Consider the following 20,321-nt stretch of genomic DNA (forward strand, 5'->3'; position numbering starts at 1 on the left):
ATTCATGTAATCTATGGGATTTAGATTCAGATATTGTGTGGTTTTGATCCCTACCCAACCACTGTTCTTTCCCTTTTGGATATCTTCTCGAATTTTCCACCCATGTCTCCATCACTTCTTTCCACAATAGGTGAAGAGTGTACTTGGTACAGAAGTTGTACAATCTCAACACAGATAAAAGACTGTTATATTTCTTTGATATAAAAAAATGATGCAAGTACTAACTAGCCAATGCAGAGGCTTAATATGGAGCACCTAGTATATAGCAGAGCCAAGAAAGGTTCTAGCTTTTACAGTATTCATTAAAAATTCAATCTCATGATCATTTATCATTATAAGAACTACCATGAGATAAAAATTCCATTGTTTTCTAAATATTACATTAGCACTGGATATGAGCTGACAGATGCACTTGCTAAGTTGACAACCAGACCCAACTCATGTATTAGTGAAAATTAGTAGGGGTTGCAGCACCTGCTTGTTGTCTCATTCCTTCTAATATTTATTGTGGTTTTAGCATGAAAGTGTGTGTGTGTGTGTGTGTGTCTGATAGCTTTTTCTTATAACAGGAGTTGGACATTCATACAACTTTTGATCATGTATGTCACAGATGAAGCAGGTGATTATTCCCCTATAACTGTGACATTTTTTTAGCTATAACTTCAACTGCAGTCTTAAGTCCCATGTAGACAAGTTTCCATACTGAATATTACAACACACATATTACCTAGACACTTTTGTATGATATTCAAAGATGTGCATTAATAACAACGGGTATTTTTCCCCTCTCTAATTCATAATCATGAAATTACATAAATGACAGTATTTTATGTGAAGTGATGCTAGGTTAAAGTTTGGAAGTCAACTGTAGCATGATATATCTTTAGTTACATAGAGCAGATTTGGCTTTTATGAGCTCAATAGTAGAACAAATTAATTACTACTACTATATGTTATGCATCATATATACATAAATGTTAAATCACATGTTAGTATGTTTTCACCCCTATAGGTTAGTTATACATATCCTTTAAGTAAGCATCCCAGTGTATAAATATAGGGTTAAAAGGACATAAGTTAGTTGTGAAATAGCAATATGTTAAAACGAGTAATCTTTGTTTAAATGTATTAATAATGAAAGCACAAAAACAAGTAAACAAAATCCTACATCACTTTTAGATCTTGAAATAATTATACTTGTTATTTATAATTTTCCATCACCATTATTTGTAAATCTAAAAATATCCTATTTATGTTTTATGTGCATAAACCTAAAGGTATGTTGTAGATGTAATAATATTGTAGCTCAATAATATGTAAATATATAAGTGGTTATCTACGTTGTTAATGTGATTAAATTTAGTATTATAGTCAAAAATGTTTTTATAACGTTCAACTTGGTGATCCCAATATAAAATAAGGTTTTACGATGACATTTTAACACGATTTTCTTTCATAGATGTACTAAAGAGAAATAATGACAATTTCATATCCTAGAAACATTTCTATTTCTCTAGGTTTAGCCAGTTTTGGAAACTTCTATTTAGGTAAGTTACCAGACATTAACTTTTTGAACATGTGGATGAAATACAAGTTGTGAAATTTTTGATAAAACTCAAGTATTGATAAGTAAAATGATAAAGAGAGCAAGAAAGAATTTTCTAAATTGATCTGTTTGTGATAACTCTTAGCCTTTTGTAATTAATGTATTTATATTTCACTTTTATGAATTTTATCCTTAGTGAATGTTCTTTTAGCAAAAAAGAGAATTTGCTACAATTTGGCTTGAGATTTGTGTGATAATTTTTGATTTGATTATATGAAATTATTTCTTGTTCTTTGTTTGTTTGTTTGTTTTGATTTATAAGATGGTAATTTCTGAATTCACAAACATCCTAGGTTGTGCATTTGATCACATTTATTAACCTTTTATTATCTTAGGAAACAAGATAATTATTTTAACCATTAATTGTTTGAAAAAGAAGTTATCTGCATATAATATTAAGTCCTTAGTATTTTTAAGTGAACATTTTATTTTTGACACTAGATTTAATGTTAGTTATATAGGATTTAAAAATTCTGGAATCTATGGAAATGGTAGAAATTCAAAAACTGTAGTTTTACAATTTATTTTAGTCACTGTGTTGTATGGAAAAGTTTAAAAAAAATAAAGAGAGAGTATATGTTACAGACCAAAGACAAAAATACTTTTAAAAAAATATATCAGTGGGTAAGGTTAGAGAAACATTAGGTAGTTATTTGATTTTCAAAAAACTAACAGATAATGATTTGTTCAGATATTGACAATCCTAAATTAGCTAGCTGTACAGTTTTTAGTTTGTATGATATACCAGTATTTTTTGAAAAAAGTAAGAAAAGTATTTTTAATCCACAAATAAAATCTCTGTTTTTGCACATCACATGTCAGTAAACCCCCTCCCCCCACAGTTACTGAGCAGTAAGACTGTAGACTTATATTGTTAAAAAAACAAGTTTTAATTTCTTGTGGTGGACACAGCATAGACTGCCCTCTGTGTAAACTTGTGGTTAACTACTAAAAAACAACCCTGTAAATAAAATAGCAAACTGAGTAATTCTATAAAAATTCTAGTGCATAAACTTTATTTAGAATTAATGGCCAGTTTGAGGCATACATTAGAACCAGTTAACAACTCGAAATTACTATCTGTTTGATATACCAGAGTAGACTGAATCACATATATCTAATATTTCAGGAATTTATAATTTAAACTAGTTGTAGAAGTAGTAACTACTTAACTTTGATCATGTGGTTTAGAGTATTAACAAACGTATGTAATGTTCTAAACAGGTATTAAAATGATATATAATTTTCTCAAGAGTGCATTAGGTTATTCACTACTGATCTGTTTATAAAGTATGTTCATTTTTATGTACTTGTTCAGTATGTTATTTTCAGTGTTTTTTATTAGATGGAGAGGAAGTATTTACAAGTTATTGTGGCCAGAACTGTGTTTATATATTTCTGTATCACACATTAAATTTAATGTATCGACTTATTCTCGATGAATATAACAAAAGGTTAGTTATTTATTTTTAATATTTCATAAACTTTAGGTTTGTATTATGTGAAAAAAGTACTTTTGATATTTTACTTTAAATAAGTGTTAAGAAACAAATGACTATAGCTGTATGAGGATGATATGGATAAAGGATAAGTAAAATAAAAATGCATTTCTGTACAGTTTAGAGAAGATAGTGATTTTTTAGTTTATAAAATCAAATCAAAGTATTTTAATGTTGAAAAGATACACGAAATTTATCTAATATAGAGTCTATATATGAAAATTAAACCATAGAAATATACAATACTAAAAGCTGAATGTTGAAATGGCCATTAACATATAAAATAGGCATGTCAAATTAAATTGTAGCCTAGAATTAAAGTAGATGACAGAACTGTAATAAAGATTTGTTCCTCCTTCTGAAAGAAGAAATACAGATTTTTTTCCAAAATAGAGAAGTAAATGACTTCAGGTAGTTATTGTAGATTAAAGATAAAGGTAATTTTTTTTTAAGTTTAAGGAATACTATACATGATGTTAACTAAAACAATCAGTGATCTGGTTAAAAGTTTGACATAATTTTATCTGTTTACAAAACATTTTACACTCACATTTATGATATTTCATACACATATAAAATGATATTTATAGAGTTATTATAGTTTGAACTAAAACCTCAATAAATGTGAGTGAAAAAATGGAGAAAGACTTCAGTCAAAATAAACCTAAATATTCAGGTCTAAAGTCACAACAATAATAAGAAACAAAATGCGTAGCCTAACTTTGACAAAGCATTCAATTATTTTTTCATTTTAAACAAATTCTTGCAAGAACAGTATAACTATCATCCATAATCTCATGCTACACATTTTCCTTTTGTGCATTTTGTGTGATGCTACCATATATAGATCAAATAATTTAGAATCATATCAATACATTAAAGCTACCATATTGCAGTGTTAAGTATGCATTCATTATACATTGGTACATGCTTTATATTTTAAAATCATAATTTACATATTGAAACATTTTGCAGATAATTAAGTTATTTCTTCTTTCAAATTCAAATGTCTGTTGACACATAATCATTGCATGACATATATTAAAAATAATTTACAAGTTTCTTACTTTTTAACTGTCAAGCTAGGAAGAAGAGTTTTTTTTTACTATTGTTTATGCAGAAGTTAACCCTGTAGGTTTTAATATACCAGAATCTGATTGGATTTGTTGCTCAGCAGATGAATTTGTACTGTTCCATTGAACCACTGCAACTGGTAAGGTTTTGCTATATAAATATAGTAAATATATATTTTAAAAAACTTATTTTGGATATTAATATATGAATAAAAATCAATATTTATATATTTATTTTACACACACACACACACACACATATTTTTAAAAAGTATTATAATTGGGGGTATAATGGGAAAGTAGTAGGGTTTATCTTATGTAACTCATATTTGTGAGTTTAAAAACCCAAGATTACTCACTTGTTTCATTTTTGACCTTTCAAAGTTATTGTTGATAATCTAGTTATACATGGTATAAAACAATTTTATCACAACTATTAACTATGTTGAAAATGCAGAATATAACTTTTTAGCATTTGTGTGTTAATGCAAATTAAAACCAAATTATTATATTGTGCATGAATAAAAAGCATAAAGAAAGAACTTTATTTTTTATCTATAAAATGTTTAACATGTCATTCTAAATCCAGCAGTATCAAAATGTGTTTAAATTTCAGCATCTTATTTTTTACATAAAACAGATTGGTAGTGAGAAGACACATGGGAATTTACACACACAATAATTTTTAGTAAGAACCTTGACTCATTCTTTTACCTCATAGCCCACAATTAAGTACAATATAGGTCTGGCATGGCCAAGTTGGTTAAAGCGTTCAACTCGTTATCTAAAGGTTGCAGGTTTGAATCCCAGTCGCACCAAACATGCTTGCCCTTTCAACCATGGGATCATTATATGTGATGGCCAATCTCCCTATTTGTTGGTAAAAAAGAAGCCCAAGAGTTGGCGATGGGTGGTAATGAATAGCTGTCTTCCCTCTCGTCTTACACTGCTAAATTAGGACAGCTAATGCAGATAACCCTCATGTAGCTTTGCACAAAATTCAGAAACAAAACAAAAACAAATAAAATGAAGTAATATTTTCAGTTTAAAGCAACTCTATGAATAAACTTGGAACTAATAATTTTACAATTAAATTTTGAGGTTTCATAGAGAATAATTATTTGGATGGCAGGCTTATTTAACTTATAAAATAATGGATGATATTGTATTGAAACTACAAAGTATGAAAGAAACACTTTTAATTTGTTAGGACTAGACAATATTTTTGACAGTATTAGAAAAACTGATGTAATATTTGATAATATCTAATTCCACTACTGTTGTGGATTGGAAACTTAGTCATTCTATAGATTTATTTATTAACATGTTTTAACTTTTGTATGTTTGTTTGGATACTTTTAATTAAGTCAAATTTTGAAATATTATGATTTTTAAAGTATCCAAGTTTTCACAGATGTGATATAACATGTGGACACTGTATTGATATAAAATTTCTCTTTGTTTATTTTCATTGAAAATGGCCAGTGAAGTGGATTATTTCAAATTCTTGAAGATTGATAGTATAAGTAAAACTTATTATTATTAATATGGACATAGGTTGAAATAATGAAGGAGTTGTTTCTTTTGAAAGAATAGAGAAATCAGTGGCAAACAACACTGAGAGTGATATGCTAGAGCAGGTATTCTTCCTAATAAAGATTTTGTAATTTTTACTGAAAATAGTGTATCTTTCATTATCAAAGATTACATTATTTCTCCTAAAGGTATTATTATGAATCTTATTAAACCTGTCTGCATGGTCAGTTCTGATGTAGAGTCTCTATACATTTATAAACATTCCTTTGAGTTAGATACCAATTTAGTTTTATTAAAATAAATATATTTAAAAAATTATTCCAAAATACAAATTCGATAAACTTTTGGAACTTGATTCTAAAGATCAATATTTTATCCTTAATAAAAAAATTTATGAAAACTGATAATGTTACTGTGGGATCTAGTTTATATCCTAGTTTAGCTAATGCATTCTATAACAATAAAAACCAAATATGGTTGTTTTTGCTTAAACATCCAACAACCTTTAAGTACAGAATCTTCTGTTGAATTTGGAATTTTGTATATATATATTTCTCTCCTTAGACACCCTTTTTCAGTATATAGAAACAGGTTTTTAAAATAGGATGCTTTCATAAGAAACTTGTACTGGTGTATTTGCTAATTTTGAAACTTTTTTTCACATTCTTCAAACTTAAGTTAATTGTAGTTTGGGTATTTAGTCTTCTGAATAACTAAAAATTTTTGTCATCCAACACAAACAATACAACAGCAGTGAAAGTTTTCAAAAGTAATTAACCTCTTTCTTTTACCATCTACTATATTCAAAAGACTGTGAAGAAACAATTAAATAGACCAAATAACATGATTCTTTCAACTGTAAATAAACTAACCAAAATCTTTAATTCATTGTAAGACAAAGGGATCTTAGTGTAATGAGTAATCAGTCTTGTAACCTACCCAGGCAGTGTGCTATTGCTAATAATGGGGCAAAAAATATTTTAGTGTGTATCTAGAGCGGTTATAATTTCATTGTATAAGTGACTAGTTAAACCACATTTGAAATATTGACTTCAGTCTTACCTTAGGAACAGCATTACATTGTTAGAAATGTTCAGAGGAGAGTTACTAGAATTGTACCTAGAATGAAGGACCAATTATATGAGGAAAGATTAAGATATGTGAAATTGTTTTCTTATGAAAAGAAAGTATCAGAAGGTATCTGATTGAAGTATTTAAGATTGTAAAGAATTAAAGGTGTCAATACATCATCTTTTTTATACTTAATGGTTAAAATAGCATGACTGGGAAACACAAATACAAATTTTGGCAAGGAAAGAGTCATCTTCAGCTAAGATAGTTTTGGTTTTATAACAAGATGGTTGCCTTTAGGTATTTTGGAGGCAGTAAATTTAAGTGAGTTTAAGATAAAATTTGATAACTATACAAATGATAAAGGCTGGCTTAAAGATTTTTTATTTTTTTATTTCTTTACTTCATAGTTTTTGATTAGTTTAAAGGATGGACAGCTGAGATGGAACAGTTGGTCCCATGTTTTCCCTAAATATTATATTAACATTATATATCTTGTTCTTCATACTTTCATGCACAGAGCTTTATATAACACCTTCTGTATACTGAAAACGCTCCTATGTCCTGATGATAATAACTTTCTTCCCTCGTGATTGACTCTGGTGTATAATTAAAGTAATCAGAGATTGTCAGTATGCTTATTACAGCCATACTCCTTCACCAGTATTTGAATGAGCACACGGTGCTTGTTTAGAACCACTGGGAAATGTGTGACATAAAAATAACACCATAATTTCAGCACTTTATTGAGAGAATGGCATTTCCTGATAAAATGAGAGAATAAAATGTGAAATTAGGAGTTTACTAATATATGGTGAATAAAATTATTTTCACATTAAAAATAAAATGATTCCAGCAAGATTCACATTAAACTGCAAAATCCAAAAATGAGCTACTGTTAATGGTGAAAACAGAACAGTGTTGAATTATATTCAGTTATTTTTGACACTTGTTAATTATCTACTTTTTTAAAATATTCAAGAGAATTTGAATTTTTTTAAGTGAGGTTTCTTCTGATAGTAATGTATTGAACAAAAGTATATTTTAATTTTACATAAATACTGTGAACTTAAATATTTAAAAATTACAATAGTGAACTTCTATTCATCTTGAGATTCCCAGTAATAAATAGATTCTTTGCTGAAAAATTAAACAATAACACAATAAGTAGTTGGACTTGAAACTATGAGCTGTTTGTTAATGAATAACTTACAAGATTGAAGAAGAAGAAAATATTGTTGCAGAGATGTAGTATAAGATTATGTGATGAATTATTTACATATATATTTAATGGTAATAATTACTTTAGTTACATTTTAGTGATAAAAAGTTAGGTATTCTGTACTTTTGGATGATATAAGAGCATGCTTTGATGGTTTAAAGTCCTATTGTTTTATAAATAACTAAGATATTATACTTAAAATACTATAATATATTTGGCAAAAACAGTAGTTTTATGTGTATGTACCTTATACTTATATATTTTATACTATTTTAATTTAGCTAGATTAGTAATTTTTTGTCTCTTTGAAATTTAACTTTCAAAATGTTTTATCTGGGTTTTAAAAATGTGATATTTTATCAATTGCACATACGAGAATATCCCTCATGTAACATTAGAGAGAAATGTTTTTGGAAGACATAGGTATATCTGAATTTTGCAGTAAGTGGATATAAATGTTTATTCAGATGTATCCAAATTACACAGCAAATGGATTAAATAGGGTAAAATGCTTTATGGTGTGCAAGTAGAATTCCCATAATGACTATATAAAGAAATAATTAAACTGAAAAAAATTTAAACACTTTTTTATTTTATTATATAATCATTCATTTTAGTGATTTACAAACACAGGCATATTCTGTTATGTCTCACATGTTTACTTTCAGCTGTTTTGAGAAAACTGTTCTATAGTGCCTATCATTTACCAACTTAAATCCCATATCTTTTGTTCTGAGCTTCTATGTTTCCTTGATTGTTGGAAGATGTTGGGACGCTTATATGAGTGTGCCTTGCCCAAATAATATGGCATTTTATGTTAGCACCTTCATAAATGGCCAAGTAAATAAAATAATAATAATAATAATTAGAATTACTTAAATGGGACTAATTACTACCATAACTTTTGTCATTATATTTGTATATTTATTCTTTTTCTCTATGATTACGTAAATTTAGATTACTTAAAAAATGTAGCGATCAGAACAATAATTAAAATTACTTTTTTCATGAATACGTAAAATGAGTTCTTGTCTGTTCAATTTGTTACGGTTCTAGACCTACTTTAATCAAAACTTGTGTTTTGTGTAGTTAATAGAAAAAATTAATTCTATATTGGTGTTGTATTTATTCTTGGCTATTTCTCCATTTATACATGCAAGTATTTGATTTTTATATTGAAAATAAGTGCATTTTATATAATGTACGATTGATCCACAAGTCAAAAAATACTAAAATATTACTTCTTCAGTTCTGCTATTCGTCATTAGCTTCTTAAGGCTCAATTTGTTGTTGACACATGTACATGCTCGCTCTTTCAACCATATGTACGTTATAATGTGACAGTCAATCCCACTATTCGTTGGTAAAAGAGTAGCTCAAGAGTTGACGATGAGTGGTGATGACTAGCTGCCTTCCCTCTAGTCTTACACTGCTAAATTAGGTAAGGCTAGTGCAGATAGCCCTTGTGTAGCTTTACGCGAAATTCGAAAAACAAAACAAACAAACAAAATCTTCTTTCTGTCCTCTAAGCATTGCTTAAAAAAGTTTTGCTCTCGGTGCACCAATATACATACCCATCAATTTCATGCTGTTTTTGAACATGTACATATGTATCACTTCACTTCTTTTCTAGCAGTAGTATTGTTACACTTACATTGGTGCAGCTGTCTCTCTCTATTATTCATACTCGATTCTCACTTTCTCGATTTTCACAGTATTGTTTTTAGACATGTGTTTTTTTTTTCCATGTGACTACAATTTCTATTTGTGCCTCTTTGCGATTTCAAAATTTTAAGTAGTTTTATTTTACTCTGTTTCTATTCAGTTATTCCAACAATATTTTTTTCTTGTGAAACTATCTCCACTGAATGTTGGTCCTACTTCCTTAGTTACCTCCAAAACCTAGGGTACAGTTTATATCTCACATTATAGCCTGTGCCCTAGGGACCTTTTCAGTTAGTGCAGAATTTTGTTATTTTTGTTCAGGCTTGTTTTTGTTTATAGCAAATTATTATTAGCCAGAAGTTTGGATCTGCTGTTTTATTTTACTTTCAATATTTTCAATATTAAAATTACTGGAATCAATCAGGTTGCAGGTGGGGTTAACTTGGATGTGAAAGTCAATTTGAATATGCAGTGAAATTAGCCATTATATGTGTCAACCTGCTACTTCTGATGTTGCTCATAGTCCTCCTTAACATGTACAACACAATTGGGATCTTCACAGCCTTCTTTCTCTTACTGGTTTTGCTGTATCTTAACTGTGCCCTTACTGCTGAGTCAGCTAGTTCTAATATGGCATTTTTAAACATAATTTCTCAGGTGTGTTCTGTTTCATACATTTCACCAATTTCTTATAATGCCCTTCGTTCTAGCTAGCTTTGTTACATGATATTCCATCTTCTCAATAGTTTGTGTTTCCCCTTCCTCAGATGTTAGGGTTCACACAGAGTTTTTTATCTCTCAGTTGGTTGATGACGCTAGCATGCCTCACCCTCCAGGGCCTTCAGATCAGTTTGCTTTAGCGCATCATCAGGCTGAATTTCCATTTCTTGATTCCTAGCAGTTAGAATTGCTTATACCCATGTAGCAGTGGACCCTGTTGGTTTATCCCATGCCCAATATAACCAACTTCTTACCTTATCAACTTTCCTACAGTACTTGTCTACCATCCATCTCGTTTTCCTGAGACATTCCACCACAATCCTGAGAGCTTTTCAACGGTTAGCCTTCACTTTGCCACATTTGTCTTCTTGGACGCTTTCCTTACACCCGTGGTTTCTCTTTTTTTTGGGTTTTACTCGGAAGGGTTGTAGTATTCTGCCAAATTCGTTGATCACCTAAATATCTCTGAGACTTACATAGGGTCCCTTTCTCCAGCAGTCTGTTTTCAGAAACTTTCCTTAGACTTTGGAATTCTGTGTGGAATTGGTGGATAGCACTTGACGTTTACATCTTTGGTCGATTGTGTGTGTCTCACTTTAAGCCTATACAAGCCACTACTACTGTATGATGTCACGTTCCTTCCCAGCCCTTACCAATTTCTATCTCCTAGAGTTCCTCCTCGCGTTGTGTTATTCAATACCAATGGACATATTGCCAACGGTACTGGTAACTACCCAGTGGGAACTTGATTGACTGACTGTGTTCTCCTGTGGCGAGTTTTCACCATAGCTCAGTGGGTTATTTAAGAAAATTCTGAGTTACTTGTCATTTACTTTTTTTCTCCTTCTCCATTGTATCTGGTACCCATTTTCTTTCTATTGCCTCAGGATCATACCACCAGTCAATGTCTGTTCAGAGGCTGTACAAAATATTCTCCTCCACTGAACGTGTAAGTAATTTTTCTAAGTTTTTTCCAGATTTTTTTGTGTTACCCAAGAAAACTGGGGATTGGCAGCCTGCAATTGATTTTTACCATCTTAATTTATTTTTTGGTTCTGCTCTTATTTACAATAGAGACTTTTCTCACCCTCAGGTGTGTTTTTCTCCGGGTTTATGGACGACCAAAATAGATGCCACAAATGTTATCCGCATATTCCAATACCTCATCTGTGAATTTGCTATCTTTGGTTTGTTTATCATGGGGTAATTTATCACTACCTGCGTGTTTTTTTTTTAGCTTGCTTCTGCTCTATCTGTCTCTTGTCGAGTGGGCAGGCCTCTTGCTCGACAATTCCACGCTTTGGGATTGAGCTTCTACAATTAAATAAACGAATGACTTCTGTTAGCTTGTTCTAAGCAGGAGTCTACTCATAACATTCATCTGCTGCTCCTGGAAGCAGTTCATGTGGGTTGGTTATTCAAGTTGGAAAAGTTATTCCTTGTACAACAGTACCTTAAGAAGCTGTGCAGTATTAGAAACATGTATGTGAATAACCAATGCAGTTTAAAGTGAGTGTTCATCATAACAGCACACTTTAAGTTTTATTTATTTAGTTTTATAATTTCATGTAAGTGCTTTTAAAAACCAAAATGTTTTTTATACATATAAAAATTACATTTTTATTACTGGATTTTGTCTGTCACCCCTTCTCTTTGCCAAAAGGTGGTTTAAAGATTTCTCTATGATTTAATCTGCCATGTGGAAAAAAATAATAATAATATGTCTGTCTAGTGTTTACATTTTAAAATCGTGGATAAAAACTACAGGTGAATTAAAATTTAAAAAATAATTAATTTTATACCTGATGTTAAATTCACTAACGGTCCTACATAGCCAGGTGGTTAAGGCACTCAAATCGTAATCCGAGGCCGAGGGTTCGAATCCCCGTCACACCAAACATGCTCGCCCTTTCGGCCGTGGGGCATTATAATGTGACAGTCAATCTTACTATTTGTTGGAAAAGAGTAGCCCAAGAGTTGGCGGTGGATGGTGATGACTAACTGTCTTCTCTCTAGTCTTACACTGCTAAATTAGGGACGGCTAGCACAGATAACCCTTGTGTAGCTTTGCGCGAAATTTAAAACAAACCAAACCAAATTCACTAACCGTTGCCAAGATGTTCTGGTGTGGCAGTGGTTTAAAGTTGCTAAGATTTCGTGAAGTAATCCAAAGTTTCCAGCCATAGTCGTTCAAATAGCTACAACATGTAAGCTGCTAGTACTAACAGGCGTTTAATAGGATTACAAACAATCTGGTATAGATAATTAATATATTATAGGTATTAGTGTCAAAACTGGTTCAGTATAATGGTGACTCCAAGTTAACGGTTCGTAACATTGAGGATAAATTAATATGGTACTGATTTAAAGATACCAACTTTACTTCTAATGGTAGTAAGCTTATATAGCATTGGTTTAAGTTCTCGAACTATCACCTCGACACATAAATTAATTGGCCATCTTTCTATGACTTTGTCTATATAACTTTCCTGTGTCAATCTTTTGACCTTCTATAACTATATTTTCCGGACAAATATTGAGCAATTTATCCTGTCTAACGTCAAACGTTTCCCCAAATAAACATTCAGGGTAAACTTGGTGATTACGTTTTCTTTTTAGGCCTAACAACTATGGATCCAAGGTTTTGCGTCCCATTATTAAAAAGACAAAGTACTTCATACCAGGGAGCCGAGGATTCACCTTAAGAGTGATGATCGAATTCTGCTATTTGATTAAACTAGCCTACGAGTTTGTGGGGGAAGGGGTTGCATTGACTAGCTGCTTTTCATCTAGTCTACGATTTGAAAAGTAGGAACAGATAGCCTTCAAGTAGCTTTTATGCGCAAATCAACAAACAACCTTTTAATTCACAATGGAATTGCAGACTCACACCACCAGAAGCTGGTTGGCAGAGCACAGGTAGTTCATTGTGTAGCTTTGTGCTTAATTCAAAAGCAAACAAACAATCTTTCCACCCTTACCAACTGGGTTTAGCTTTTAATTTGATTGACTTATACTTCCATGTCTTTTTGTTCTCATAATTTGTTTCAGGTGTCTTTTCATGAGATTAAGCACCTTATCTTCTTTTTGGCATTTTATCTCCATCATACTTTGGAGGAAATTCTCCAGTTGGGCATGTGGACCACACCACATATGTACATCTTTACTATCTGCATTGGATTGCTGTTTCTTGATAATTGGTTTATCATCTACCACCTGCAGTCATTCTTCAGATTTTCTTTCACCTTTTCTTCTAGTTGAGATGAGATTTCTTACCACTTTCCATTTCAAAGCCATTGGGGGAATAGACTATGGAAACCTCCTTCTGAGTGTGAAAGTGTTAGATGATACAAACAATGATGAAACTATTCAATTCAGAGTAGGACAGTGGTGTTCTGTTGGTGTAGCTGGTATTTTCTCCAATTTGATATTCCATCTTTCTTTATTAGTTCTCAGTGGCTAGGTTTTGGGTTTAGAGCTGAACCAGTCAGCATAGATTTGCACATATGTATTACATGTCTCTCTGTTTGCTCACTTAGTTATATTCTTGTTCACTCCACCTGTGTTGGTCATGTTAGTGGTACTTGCAGATCAAAACTGTTCTTCTTTTATTCTCTCCCTCACTTTTCGTATAACAAGGATGCTTTTGCACAAGGTGACTCCTGTCAGATTGTTTTTAAGTGGGAGCATTTACTGTCCAGGGGCATCTTTCTTGTGCCCATCATTCATATGTCAGGTTCTTGGATTGGTCAAACAATTTATCGTATTGTTGTCATGTGTCCCATTCACAGATCATTGGATACGAATTTCCCTTTGGTCTGCTGAGCCTGAAGTGAAAACAGTATGATCCTGGCTGATGATGGCTGAGTTTTGGACTGCAATTTAATTGGTGGCAGTATGATCCTCTTTCCTACACCCCCATGGATGTCAGTTCCTGGTGGCTAGGTTAAGATACAATTGACTTGTCATGTCTGGTCTGTTATACCCTAGCCACTCGACACCTAGGGACATATCTTTTTTACTCTCACTCACATTCATGTAATCTATGGGATTGAGATTCAGATATTGTGTGGTTTTGATCCCTATCCAACCATTTTTCTTTCCATTTTGGATGTTTCCTCACATTTTCCACCCATTTCTGCATCACCACTTTCATGTAAGTGGTAGGGTTTGAACATGGTGTAAGCACCCATGTATGATACTTTAATGTGAGGATCTCCACTTTTTGGGTGTTCTTCAGATGCTTTTGAATGATGCTTCTTTCCTTCCTTTACACTGGTCCCTCCAGAAATTTAATGTGGAATTCTTGATATTTATAAGTGATGTACCATATCAGAAGCTATAGTTTTCCATCACTAAACTTTAATTCTTCCACACTGAAAACCAGTTTTTCCATTTTCTGCCATAATTTAATGCAGTAATTTGGTAGAATTGAATAGAGAAAGTCAGATGCATCAAGAGTATGTGTCATACTCCTATTGGTGGAGCATTGTCACATGAAAATTTGCATGCCGGATGCAGATGAATCAAGTTCATATTGGAATACGTGAGAGCTCAAGGATTATGGCATGTACTGTATTTGGAAACAACACTAGTGCAGTGTGTGAGAGGAGATAAATACCTCTTGGAAATACATTTTCAGTATGAGAAAATTATAAATTTGAAAATTCTTGAAGCTGTATGAAATTATGTAATTATTGAAAAGGTCAAAAGTTGACCAAAACACAGTCAAATTGTAGGGAATATAACTGACGACATTTGGAACAATGCAACACAAGCATGCATAGATAAACTATAGGCAGCATGTAGCAACATGAAATCAATAAGTAATGCTTTGTGCAAATTAAGGAACTCACAAAATATCAGTGCATTGTAGAACTTTTTTTTATTTTGTGTGATGTTTAATGTCATTAATAAACTTACCATCTAATTCTTATTATTCCATAACTTTTTTCATTACTGTATATGTGAATTAGCAATAATGGTGTTGAAAGGGAATTAGCAAAATAAAAGTGCTATTGCACCACTAATCACGAACCAATGACAAAAATACTACAGTATTATTAAACAATTTTTTTTCACATATACATCTAGGGGAAGAGTATGTGAACTATAAAACCAACAACAATTAGAATGTAGAATAAAAAATACATTATTACAACCAATCCTTACAAAAAATAGTCTCTATAAAATCATATGACCTTACCTTTGTTACCATGGTAAATTCATGTTGACCTTAATTCACTTCAGAACAATGAAACAGGTCCATTTAGCAGAAGCTTTAACAAGATATTGCAAGAAGTAGTTAACCTCAGATTAACTGAGTCTGAGATATAAGACTCAACACAAAATAATGTATTAAGAGAACAATTGTCATTTGTGTGAAAACAAAATATTTGGTTGCTGCTATTGAACATGGGTGGTCACTTCTATTTGATGTTGTATGATAAACTGAGCAGGCTGAAGTCATTTACTACCCTCTGTAAACTCAACATTCCTTACTTTGTAGATAAAGTTGGATTTACACAAATGACTAGTGCCACTGACATGACTGGTCATTCTCATTTAAGCGTAGTGCTTAAGCTGTATTATGAGATACTATCTCAATTGCCATTGAAGGTGCTAACCGTTTTTACAACATGCAACATTTCAGTTATCTTTTGCTTGAGTAAAACAGCTGTAATCTCAATAGGGTGACAAGGAGCAAAGCTCTGCTAAAACAACATCAATTTTATGACTTTCTTGACCATGTGTTATGTGAAAACTGCACAGATATAAAATAAATGATAAATTAAGAATAATACTATGTCTAAATAGGAAGATAGAAATGCATAATGCACTTATGTACTAAATCTTACAGCATTGAATACAACTATAACAATAAGACATGATTGTAGTCTGATCCTTAAAATATATTGTATATGAAATGATAGAGATTGAACCCAGTGACATAACTGTGGTCAAAAGTTTGGAATTCAACTCGCAATTAGTAACAGTTTGAACAATTTCAGATTTATATTCAAACAATCTTGTTACTAATTGTAAAAAAAAACTTAAAAAATAATATGTATTGTTTCAAGAGATTGTAAAGAAATTTAGAATCACAGGACATTTAAATCCTAATCTTTTGCTTTTCATTCTTTTTTATGAATTTAGAAAGAACACTATTGTTTTTATTGTGACATCAAGTAGTTTATTAAACTATAAGAGGATTTTTTTAGTTTTCTTTTGAAAATGGTACATTGTTGTGAGCCAGAAATAGAGGCATAACTGGAAATTATTCATTAGGAAAACTGTGGAATTGTTCTTTCAATCATAGTCTGTATTCTTCTTTTACTAATATTTATAGTTATAGCTACTGTATATTTCCACAAGGTGCATTTGATTTCATCATGGGTTTATTGTTGTTGTTATTTGTAAAAGATGTTCTGTTCAATCAAATTAGTTTAACATTAAATTCTGAGTTCCACTCTGACAAAGATAATTAAACTCTAGTGCATTTAAAAATATGAATCATTTTATAGATTATTCAAAGAAAAACAACTAGCTACATAGTAGAGACTACATATGATATTTGAAACTTTGATTAAGTAGTCAGTTTGAAAGATAGTTAATAAATATTCTTTAGTAGGCAGCAGCATTGCATGTTTTATGTTCATGCAAAATTACATATTTCCATATTTAATAATGTTATTTCTTTTAATGAAAGGATGAACGAAGCTATTTAATGAGGAGTACTATTATGCGTCATCTTCGTCTGCATTAATCCTGTCGTTAGGAAGAGATTTCCTTCATTGAATTATTTGGTTGAGACAGGTTGGTGAAATCTGAGTTTTCATTTTTTTTGTAAATTTATTCACTTATAAATAAATATAAATACTTCAACTAAAGTATCAATATGTTAAACATTCTTAAATCAATGTCCCTCAATGGTACAGTGGTAGGTCTGCGAATTTACAATACTGGAAACCAGATTTCAATGTCTGTTATGGGAACAGCACAGATCGCCCATTGTGTAGCTTTGTGCCTATCTACAAGGAAACAGACGTAATTTAAAATGTTTAGTTTTGAAATGTAGTTATTTTTCTGGTTTTGTTAGTTATATAAATTGTCAATAGTGTGTATATATATGTATTTATTTTGTGTGGTATTCAATTATACTAATTTCTAATTAAAGCATGCTACCTGTGAACATCAGGTAAATATACTATTCTTGCATTTTTACTTATACTTTTATATGCTTGAGGAAGGTAAGGAAATTAAGCCATGATTTACTTTTAATATTCAGAATAGAATGCATTCCTTAATATAATTTGTTGCCTCATTGTTAGCAATGTGTATTTCTTGCTATAAATTCAAGTTAATCTCATAAAGTTCAACCAGCTGAGGAGACTTACATTAGTTCTAAATCTATATCCAAGTTAACAATGCAAGACAATCTTTATGATAAAAATAAATAATAAAAATTATAGAAGTAATAAAAATATACATGTTAATACATTTAAATACATAGTTCATCTGCTTCATGTTTAGACTGATACAAAAAAGCATGAATTAGCAATAAAGGTTTAATTTTCAGACTTATTAGTGTCATTTGTATAACCATAGTATGATCTGTATACATGCATTCAGACCAATACTTTTGATGAAAGTAATATTAAAAACAGATTAGAGTACTTTACTGTCTAGGAGATGTAGGTTTTTTTGGAAATGGTATGCAAAGAAATGATAGAATTAAATCTAAGAGTGAATAAGCAAGTACATAAACACAGGTGCAAAAGTAGACAAATTAATCATATATTTATAATCTGATTTGATATTCCACAATTTTTAGATTACCTATATATCGGTGATAATTCAAACCAAATAAACATATTCAAGGTAGATAAATCTCTAACTCTTATACTAACTTGCACAAATCTTTGTGTCATCATTTGGAATGAATATCACATCAACCCAGTGAGTACATGACACAGACACAGAGTCAAGCAAGTATAAGAATATAGATCATGTAATGTAATATCTAACCTTTACCTAAGGTAGAATATTTGTGCAAGTTTATGATCATCATATATCTGGTTTACATGCCACTATATGTAGAATACTTACAGAAATTGTTGGAAAAGTTTCCTGATCCTAAATAAATATATTTTCTTCACTAGTCATGAAGGGGTAAAATATGATGACACTTCTTATCATCACACTTATTAATGCATTAAGAATAAAATAAATAGTACTAATCACAGATCTTAATAAAAATGTTGAGATTTTTCATGTATGAATAAATCTACTCACTAACATGATTAATTAAAGTCGGTAATTACAGGCAACATTTCAAACTTTGGACTTCATGCAGTGATGTGTATTAAGAGTATTGGTGTATTTTTCTGTGTGAGAGAGACTGAAACAAGACACTTTCACTTCTCGTCTTTGACGCCCATTTTAATGTTTTCAGTGAACTGGAAAAATTAGATCGATAATTTATAAAATTATGAATTTTTTTTTATACCTGTAACTTGTAGTGCTTTTAAAAACACCATGTAGAAGTCAATTTAGTGATTTTTATTTTCAAATCTCTAAACAGAAGATTATAGTTTTCTTAATTTTATATTTTAGGTGAAATTTAAATAAATGAAAAATTATTTTGATATTCTTGTGGCCATTGATCTCAGACTAGTTGCTTGTGAAAACATATTATAATATATAACTGTTATTCTTTGTTTAAATTGAAGGTGTGCTACTTAGGAATGAAAAAGATATCGTGGAGAATTTGAAAACATCTCACCCAAAATATGTTATGCCATTAATATGGGCTTCTAATATTTGTTTTTAGGCTAGGAAGGAGTTTACGGGATGACTTTGCATTAACACCTCTATTTGATGTAAGTACTTTTAATGAACACTGTCAACTTTAGTTGATGTAAGTACATATAATGAACACTGTCATATGTGGTTTTATACACTTATATTAAATACTTAAAATGAACAATATTTGATCTTTAATTATGTTTCATATGTGTTTTTGTAGCATTTCATCTGGTCTAACAAATGTTGTACTTATTTTGCTACGTATTATTATTTTTTTAATTGCTATCTTCAAAATCTGTTAGACAAAATATGCTGTTAAATTGATAAATAAAAGAATTTAAGTGTTGCATTTTTAAATAATACCATATCTTTTAAGTAGTAAGAAATAATAATTCACTTTATTATTGATAGATGAACAGAATTATAAATTACTTGATCATAACTATGAACTCCTTCTTGATCTTCAACATGATTTGTTTGATATTACTAAGACTTGTCCAGATCTCTAGAAAGCACATGGATTAAATATTTATGGTGTTATGCACGATTTTGCACATTATACTAATTAATCTGAGTAAATGTTGTTGTTTTTTTCATTTCATTACAAGTTTTTCACAAAATAAATATCTTTCAGTATTACTTCTGCAAAGCCACTTTTTTATGCCTGGAGAAGTTAAGAAAATTAAACCATATTATCTTTTTGGTATAAAAATAATATTGTCATATTTGCCCAAATATAATGTAATCTATTTTTCTTCTATGTACCTAAACTAGTATTATTTACAATATAATGCTGTTAGAAAATTTGAAAGTTATAATGTTTTTATTAAAACATTACTGTGAATGGTGATTTTTATTGTATTGTTTACCTTTTAATGTTTATTACAAAATTGCTTAATTCTTGAAAGGCTTATTGTACCATTGACAACATAAACTGAGTTTGGTATTCATTGCTTAACCTGTTGACTGCCAAGTATTTCAGCTTCTAGACGAGTTATCTTGTCTACAGCACTGAACAGGTTAAAGAAATGTAACTTTATATGTAGTAATAGTGCTGTAAAATACTATGGTCTTCTTTAAAAAGAAAAAGCTGTTAATCTGCTAATTCTACTTTTTATGCG

At 30.6% G+C, this 20,321-nt stretch overlaps 1 long non-coding RNA gene across 1 annotated transcript in view; it reads left to right on the forward strand.

Moving 5' to 3' along the window:
• Positions 1-1,109: 1,109 nt before the first annotated feature.
• Positions 1,110-20,321, forward strand: part of LOC143231516 (uncharacterized) — a 30,480-nt gene continuing 11,268 nt past the window's right edge. Inside the window, exons 1-5 of the long non-coding RNA XR_013016959.1 lie at positions 1,110-1,277; positions 1,518-1,547; positions 2,952-3,060; positions 17,102-17,208; positions 19,226-19,274. This is a non-coding gene — a long non-coding RNA (uncharacterized LOC143231516). The remainder of the gene's footprint in view (positions 1,278-1,517; positions 1,548-2,951; positions 3,061-17,101; positions 17,209-19,225; positions 19,275-20,321) is intronic.

The sequence above is a fragment of the Tachypleus tridentatus genome, chromosome 11 (assembly GCF_004210375.1).
Source record: "Tachypleus tridentatus isolate NWPU-2018 chromosome 11, ASM421037v1, whole genome shotgun sequence".
Lineage (NCBI taxonomy): Eukaryota > Metazoa > Arthropoda > Merostomata > Xiphosura > Limulidae > Tachypleus > Tachypleus tridentatus.